Below are 9358 nucleotides of genomic sequence, written 5' to 3'. Positions count from 1 at the left end.
GCAACTCAAACCAATCACGATCTTCAATGAACCCATAGGACAAAACAGATCTACTCAAACATCATAGGATAGCCATACATCATTGGGAAATAATATATAGCGTTGAGCACCATGTTTAAGTAGAGATTACAATGGGGAGAAGGGGTGTTACACCGCTGCATAGAGGGGGGAGTGATTTGGTGATGACGGCGGCGAAGTTGTTGGTGTAGATCGTCGTCACGATGATGGTCCCGGCGGCGTTCCGGCGCCACCGGGAGAGAGAGGGTGAGATCCCCCCTCCTTCTTCTTCTTCTTCCTTGACCTTCCCCCTAGATGGGAGAAGGGTTTCCCCTCTAGTCCATGGCCTCCATGGTGGCAGAGTGGTGAGAGCCCCTCCGAGATTGGATATCTCTCTCTGTTTCCTTCTGTTTCCGCGCTCCCAGATTCTGGCCTTTCACCGTTTCTTAAATTCCCAGAGATCCTTAACTCCGATTGGGCTGAAATTTTAACACGATTTTTATCTGGATATTAGCTTTATTACGGACGAAGAAGGGCACCAACTGCCTTACGGGGTGGCCACAAGGTCCCAGGGTGCTCTCTACCCCCTAGGGCGCCCCCTGCCTTGTCGCTGCCTCAGGCATCATCTCGTGTTCATTCCACTTCCCAAGATTCACATATATTCCAAAAAAATCCTTTTAAGTTTTTATCGCGTTTGGACTCCGTTTGATATGGATTTTCTGCGAGACAAAAAAATGCAACAAACAGGAACTGGCACTAGGCACTAGATCAATATGTTAGTCCAAGAAAATCATATAATTTTTTTGCCAAAAGTATGCAAACTTGTAGAAAATTGGCATGGAACAATCAAAAAGTATAGATAAGACGGAGATGTATCATTGGTGAGTTTTTTTCTCGATGAAAAACTTCCGAAGCAATTCTTCATAAGTGCCTCATGTTTTTATCAGTGATAAGATGGAACGTCCGAGTGTGTTTATGAAGCGCATTGAATTCAGAGGCCAACTACACTTTCTCTTGTGGATCTTCAGTGATGTGCTACAGAAGTTGTTGCATGTGTAGGCTAACTTCAAGTTGAGTTGGGAGCATAGGCTTGAACATTCTTTCTCGCCGAGGAACTTGAGACCCATCAAATGCGCGATGATATTGCAGAGGGCTTGAAGCTCAAGATTTCCCCGAAGAAGATTCTTGCATTACTTGCATTGTATCATGAGCCGGAGGAACGAAGGATTTATGGCTCTTCTTGGCCAGATAAACAGTGTGCATACTGAGATCGATAACCTTCTAGATCCAAGGTGTGAACGCTTTCAAGCTGAAGGGAAACTACGTCAAATATTTCAGTATATCAAGAAACATATCTTCAACATCGAAAATATATCTCCCAACAATGGTCGAACAATATTTATTTCGATGACCATGTCTCAAGTGGGTATTTCGAAGAAAATCGTGGAAGGGCATGAGAGAAGCTTGACCTACTAGGATCGATCTTTTCACGTGAGCAAAAATGGTGTCAACTTTATTCACATGGGTAGGATATAGACACATTCTTGCGCTCAGAGCTAGTGCCAAAATCCTATCAACTAGTCATGGTTAAGACATAAGTACAATTATGTGTCTATGGATATAATGATGTGCTAGAAGTTAGAATTAGTGATGTCCTCTCCAGTAGCAGGAGCAAGTATTTTTGGCTCCTCACCTTGCTGATCCCAAAATCAGAACATATTCTATAAGTATAACGACACATTCAAAAATATATACATATATGTATGTAGACAAGCAACAATAAAATACAAACATATTAGTGTAGCTAATCCAACTTATATGATGTCGTTTGACATCACATACAACATGTAGCACCGCTAGCATGGATACATGCGAACCCTACCAAATTACTCCCTTCATTCACTATTATAACATGTTATACTTTTTTTCCTATATCATATGTACATGAACGCGTTCAAGCATTTACTCATTCATTTCACTCTGTATGTAGTTTATATTAAAATATTCAAACCTTCTTATATCAACGAAGGGAGAAAGTATTTTATAGGTGGGCCATATGTCCATGATTATGCTAGTCCTTGAGTTAGTTTTCCCAACAACCAAAGAGGCATGTCCGAAGCATCTAGAGAGTATTTCGAGATTAAGTGTGTATGATATCACTAGTAGAAAAAGGCCCATTTGTCCTGGTTCTGGAACCGTAAAGGGTCGGGACTAAAGCCCAATACCTTTAGTCCCGGTTTGCTTACGAACCGGGACAGATGAGAATCCACGTGGCCACTGCGGCTTGCATAGGCAGGAGGGCCTTTAGTCCCGGTTGGTAACACCAACGGGGACCAAAAAGCATCCACACGTCATCAGTTTAGGGGCCGGGGTTTGTTTTTTTGAAAGGGGGTGTCGGTGTTAAAACCGGCGGATCTCGGGTAGGGGTTATGAACTGTGTGTCTAACGCGGATGGTAACATGAGGTAGGGGACACGATGTTTACCCAGGTTCGGGCCCTCTTGATGGAGGTAATACCCTACGTCCTTCTTGATTGTTCTTGATGATATGAGTATTACAAGAGTTGATCTACCACGAGATCGTAGAGGCTAAACCCTAGAAGCTAGCCCATGGTATGATTGTATGTCGTCCTATGGACTAAAACCCTCCGGTTTATATAGACACCGGAGGGGGCTAGGGTTACACGAGGTCGGTTACAAGGGAGGAGATATACATATCCGTATTGCCTAGCTTGCCTTCCACGCCAAGTAGAGTCTCATCCGGACACGGGACGAAGTCTTCAATCTTGTATCTTCATAGTCCAACAGTCCGGCCAAAGGATATAGTCCGGCTGTCCAGAGACCCCCTAATCTAGGACTCCCTTAGTAGCCCCTGAACCAGGCTTCAATGACAATGAGTTCGGCGCACAGTATTGTCTTCGGCATTGCAAGGCGGGTTCCTCCTCCGAATACTCCATGGAAGAATTTGAACGCAAGGATAGTGTCCGGTTCTGCAAAACAAGTTCCATATACCACCGTAGAGAGAATAATATTTCCACAAATCTAATCTACTGACACGTTTTGACAGCATGACATCACGCCATAGCCCGTTCATTATTGGAACCGTTTTTCTCAACCAGCACCGCACATATCGTGAGGCGGTTTTCTTGACATGTCTTGTCAAAGAAGAGATCGTGTCCCCCTTATCACGGGATTCTCATCAATACGGATGTGGGTAACCCAACCGTGCATGTTGGTATACTCCTAGATCTTAGGCAAGTCCAAAATGGCCACGAGGAGGACGCTTGATATTCACCCTCTTTATAAAGAGGACAAGGCCTTTTCTTTTTTTCCTCCTGTGCTCAATCGAATCCTTCCCCCGCCTCGAGTTCTAACACCCAAAGCTCAGGCCAGGCACTTCAGACCTTCAATTATGTCCGGATCCAACCTTCAAGGTTGGTGGATGCCCTCCTCTGTAACAGAGGAGGACATCAAGAAGCTGAGAGAGGCCAGATATCTGACCGCCGAAATTTCACATAGGCTGCCTGCCCGAGGGCAGGTCGTCCCTACTCCCGAACCCACCTAGAGTGTCGTTTTCATCTCCCACCTCCTCCGAGGACTAGGCCTCGCTCTGGATCCCTTCGTTAGGGGTCTTATGTTCTATTATGGGCTGGATTTCCATGATCTGGCCCCGGACTCCCTTCTTCACATCTCGTCATTTATTGTCGTATGTGAGGCCTTCCTTTGCATTACCCCTCACTTCGGCCTGTGGCTCAAGACCTTCGATGTGAAGCCGAAGATGATCGAGGGGCGGCACGCAAAGTGCAGAGGTACCTTAATAAGCAAAATTGCCGATGCTCCATGGCCAAAGGGTTCCTTCCCAGAGGTGTCCGGATTGTGGCAGCGGGAGTGGTTTTACATCACAGCTCCTCGAAGTGCCAAGTGGGTAGCCGCCCCCACCTTTCGCTCGGGCCCCCCACTACAACTGATGTCATGGATTAGCAGGGGGCTGAGCTGGGGTCCAGCAAAGGACGTGCCAATACTACAGAGCTGTATCCGAGATCTCTTTGAGAGAAATTTCAGTCTGGTTATGGTAATGCAAGTTATGCTAGTTCGTCGAGTCCAGCCTTGCAAACGCCGGCCCCTCCGTATGTGGGAATTCAACCCGGAAGGACCGCGAGCTATTCAACATTTCCTCGGCATTACGCTCGAAGAGATGTACAAATCGTTCTTCGGACCCCAAATAGAGTGTCCAGACACCACCGAGGATGTGGGTTTGAGCTGCAACCGCCCTGCTGCCCAAGTAAGTAATCTCATGGCCGAACCCGCTGTCTTTTTATCATGACATCATTCTGAAGAGTCGCTCTTTGACCAGGACTGGATAACAAAGGCGAAGATGATCAGGTGTTCGGCCCCCCTTCCTGAGGGCTTGGACAATCCGGTGCTGGACAAGATGCTCGAGTCGGCGCCTTATCTAGTGCCCTTAAAGGAAGATGAAGGGGGGAATAGAGAGGGCGAAAGCGGGCCTCACTTGCTACTCATTACAACTGAGGGAATGAGCGCCTCCGCGGGGGAGGATAACCAGGGGGAAGAATCTGACATTCTCTCTCCCCGGGGAAGGAAGAGGACTACCCCTGAAGATCCGGGGAACTAAGGTTTCCAAACGGGAGAAGAAATCTTCATCAGAGGGTCCTGCCTCAGAGGGTATTCTTGCCGCACAATGTCCGCGTGGGGATCAGCCCTCTACCGAGCTGTAAGTAATCGAAAAGCACTTAGTAGTGAAAACATCCAACCATACTTCTGAAGACAATAGCCGATGCTTATAAATTGTAGTCCGGATCGTAGCCCTTCTCGACAGAGTTCATCTTCGGGGGATCTCCTTTCGGAGATGATGGAGAGCGAAACACCTCCCCCTGACACCCCACCTCATGAGGCGGGCGACCTTGAAGTGTCATCGCGGAGGGTATCTCCAGATCCGCCAAGGCCAGAGGATAACACTTTGGCTACCCGGAATCCTCAGTATCCGGCTCCTAAGGAGAGCGGCAGCAAGGGTACGGAACCATACAGTGTGCGGTCAGACGTACTGAAGGATCTTCTGGGGCAAGCGGTCATCTCAGAAGTGCATCGTACGCTAATGGGTACGGTAATTGAAAGGATTTCATTCGCTGAAAGCGGTTTGCATGAAGCCTTCATGAGTCTGCTGAAGGGCTTTGAGGTACGTGAAATAGTGTATGTTTTTGATAGTACTGCACACATTAGGTGTGCCCTATGCATATAGTAGCCCCTGAGACTCTGGTTGTCGTCGAGAACGGCTGCCGGTGTCAAAACCGGCGGATCTCAGGTAGGGGGTCCCAGACTGTGCGTCTAAGGAGGATGGTAACAGGAGGCAGGGGACACGATGTTTACCCAGGTTCGGGCCCTCTTGATGGAGGTAATGCCCTACGTCCTGCTTGATTGTTCTTGATGATATGAGTAGTACAAGAGTTGATCTACCACGAGATCAAAGAGGCTAAACCCTATAAGCTAGCCTATGGTATGATTGTATGTTGTCCTACGGACTAAACCCTTCGGTTTATATAGACACCGGAGGGGGCTACGGTTACACAAGGTCGGCTACAAAGGAGGAGATATACATATCCGTATTGCCTAGCTTGCCTTCCACGCCAAGTAGAGTCCCATCTGGACACGGGACGAAGTCTTCAATCTCGTATCTTCAAAGCCCAACAGTCCGGCCAAAGGATATAGTCCGGCTGTCCGGAGACCCCCTGTCGGTGTCAAAACCGGCGGATCTCGGGTAGGGGGTCCCAAACCATGCGTCTAGGCGGTGGGAACAGGAAACGAGGGACACGATGTTTTTACCCAGGTTCGGGCCCTCTCGATGGAGGTAAAACCCTACTCCTGCTTGATTAATATTGATGATATGGGTAGTACACGAGTAGATCTACCACGAGATCAAGGAGGCTAAACCCTAGAAGCTAGACTATGGTATGATTGTTGTTTCTATGGACTAAAACCCTCCGGTTTATATAGACACCAGAGAGGGCTAGGGTTACACAGAGTCGGTTACAATGGTAGGATATCTACATATCCGTATCGCCAAGCTTGCCTTCCACGCCAAGGGAAGTCCCTTCCGGACATGGGACGAAGTCTTCAATCTTGTATCTTCATAGTCCAGGAGTCCGGCCGAAGGTATAGTCCGGCTATCCGGACACCCCCTAACCCAGGACTCCCTCAGTAGCCCCCGAACCAGGCTTCAATGACGACGAGTCCGGCGCACAGATTGTCTTCAGCATTGCAAGGCGGGTTCTCCTCCTCCAAATTCCGTGTACCTGTTGACTAATGTCCGATTTCTTGTAAATGTAGCACTCCTTGGCTTCTACGCCCAATAATGGTTGTCTTCCACGCGTCAAACGAATACGAAAAGTCAGGGTGTTTTTAAATTTACACCCCTAGCGGCGTGAATGAGCCGCCTATTTAAGGGGATGAGGATTTAGACCCAAACCACACCTTCTCCCCTCCACGAGTATTCATCAGAGCATAGCCGACAGAGGTCCATTCTATCATGGCCGGCCGCCGCAGCTCCTCCTCTCGCCCTTCCAGCCCTCAGCCTAGAGATTGGGAGAGATGCTCCATCCCGCACAGCGAGCTAGTGATGCTCCAGACCAAGGGATTTCTCCCCTCGGCCTATATGGTCCCGGTTTGAGCCGGACTTGCCACCTATAATAGCGGAGAGCAAGCGGAGAGCGCCCCCAATCCCTCCAAAGGAGAGCGGGTATGCCTTGTCCCTTACTTAATAAGAGGGCTCGGATTTCCAATTCATCTGTTTCTCCGGGGGCTCCTGGCGTTCTATGGCCTCCAGCTGCACAACCTCACGCCTGCCTCCATATTTCATATCGCGGGCTTCGTAGCCCTTTGCGAGCCGTTTTTGGGCTGTGAGGCTCATTTCGCGCTGTGGAAAAGGCTATTCTGCCTTGTGCCCCGTTCTTAGACGGGGTTAATATATCAAGTGGGCGGAGCTGAAGTGTGGCGCATCGCCGGGACCGGATATCTATCCGAAACCCCAAAGAAGGCATCCGAGGACTGGCCTTCGGAATGGTTTTATATAGAGGACGTCCCGCTGCCGGATCCTGTCTGGATCGGCCTCCCTGAGTTTGACAGTGCTCCCCTAAAGAAGCGCCTAAGCTGGCATCCACGGAGCCCTCAGAGGGAAAGTGACAAGGACGTTCTTTACCTGATGGGCCGGATAAGATTGTTAGCTCATTCCGGACTGACCATGATCGGGGTCATGGTCGCATGCATCATGCGAGGGGTGTAGCCGCTTCAGTATAGAGGCCACCCCATGTGGGACTTCAACAGGGAGGACAACGCCACCCGCCACGGCCGTAAGGGGACGGATTCGGCTCCCGCTCTAATAAAGATCTTGTCCGCTTTGTATAAGGGAGAAGAGGAGGAATTTCTCCGCGTCAACCCACAGGGTGGATTTTCTATGTACAATCCCCCAAGTTGGGTAAGTGGACACTTTTACTTGCCCATCCATTTTATATTCCCATCGTTAAATATTCAGTCTAACGACTTCAACGCAGGAACTGTGCCAGGCTGTTAAAGAAATAAACAACCCTCCTCCATTACCCGAGGATCCGGGACAGTCCCTTGACCAGGCCTCTCAAGAGGATCCGGACTTATCTGTGGAGCTGATTGATGGGGTGTTTCATCAATTGAGCAAGGACAACGCCTTGGTGGCCATTATGGCCGATTACCCAGGGCTACTCCCAGCCTCACAGGTAACTGAGACCGAAGTCCCAGCACTTTGAAAAGGGATCTATCCTCACATGTTTTCGATTGCCGTATGACAACCGTGTTTTGCAGGGGAGGTTCTTGAGACGGGAGGCCGAGCCTGCGGTGACTAGCCAATGAGGGGCGGCAAGGCCCCGCGGGCTGAAAAGAAGTGTGGTCCGGACTGAGACGCCGGCGTAAAGGTATAGCGCGCCATCTTATTCGCAGGTGTTATTCCTTCAAGGCGTATTAACGCTCGTGCTCTCTTCAGGATGAAGAGACCTCGCCAGACTATATCCGGAGAGGTTGCCAATCGCGCCTCCACCAGCCAGGCTCCAAAGCCTGGTCCAGAAGCGGAGGCGAGCACAAGGCGCGCACCGGACGCTCCTCCGACAGAGGATGCAGACAGGCTGCCTGCCACCAATTCTGAGGTGGAGAGTGCCATGAACCACAAGCGTCGCCAGACAGTTCTTCACGACGCTTGTTTCTCCCAAGAGGCATTGGATGCCTTCAATTCGGGAGATGCGTACCTCCGTGCCGCTCAAAATGGTCTAGCCAGAGCCACGGAGCAATATGTAAAAGACATACGGGTAAGAAATTTTGGTAATTATATATATACCAATAGCCCCCGAGACTTGAAACAATTAGAATAACTGATTTAAGGATCATTTGTTATGCAGGTTCTTACAGAAAAGAATACCCTACTGTCCCAGGAGCTGGAAGAGTGCAAAGCCCAACTTGAGGCCGCACTAGCCGCGGCAGGGGAGCCCAAGGAGACCCCTTCTGGTAATATACGCTTCGAAAGATAAGTATTTTGCGAAGTGCGGCGTGGGTGCAAATCTGACAAATGAAATTGCAGATGGCGCCGAATTAAATCAGGAAGAGCAAAAACTCCTACGCCAGCTGAAGGCTGGTGAGAGCGTGCTGACAAAGGTGAGGCGGGAGAAGAACGATCTCCAAGATGCCAACACCAAGCTAGGCGTTGAACTGAAGGATGTTCGTGCCCAGCTGTTGGACTCCGTTAAGGAGAATCAGCGGCTTCGACGCGGCATATTTAGTAAGTGCTTAAACGAACTTTGAAAAAAGAGTTCGGCGAGGAAGTCGACTAACAGAGTAATGTCTGTAGGCATGCTAACAGGTCGTCCAGCAGAGGAAATGTCCGGTTCGATGGGTGACCTTCTTCCCGAGCTCTCACAACTACACGAGCAAGTTCAGCAGGTGATGCAAGGCGTCGCCCAGGCCTTGTGGCCATCTGTCTCCATGCCCGAAGGCCTTGGAGAGCTTGTAGAGAAGCTGAAGGGAGCGCGGCGGCACTTCCGATTGTGGAAGATGTCGGCCTATCGTCAAGGCGCCAGGGAGGCCTGGGCCATGGTGAAGACGTGGTACACGAAGGCTGACCCAAATCACATGGCCGAGGTCGGACCCGTGGGGCCCGATGCGAAGGAGATCCCTGTGATCTTAGTATACGGCCAAGTAGAATTGGCCGCAAAGTATTCCCAACAGGACTGTAAATTAGACAGCCTGTTAGATGGTATTGAAGAGGAATACAATCAGTCAGATTGACTATGTAATTTTAATTGACATGTGTAATGCCTTCTAGCCGGATTGTAG

This window comes from Triticum dicoccoides, chromosome 6A (genome assembly GCF_002162155.2).
Source record: "Triticum dicoccoides isolate Atlit2015 ecotype Zavitan chromosome 6A, WEW_v2.0, whole genome shotgun sequence".
Lineage (NCBI taxonomy): Eukaryota > Viridiplantae > Streptophyta > Magnoliopsida > Poales > Poaceae > Triticum > Triticum dicoccoides.
Note: the sequence above shows the minus strand (reverse complement) of the source record.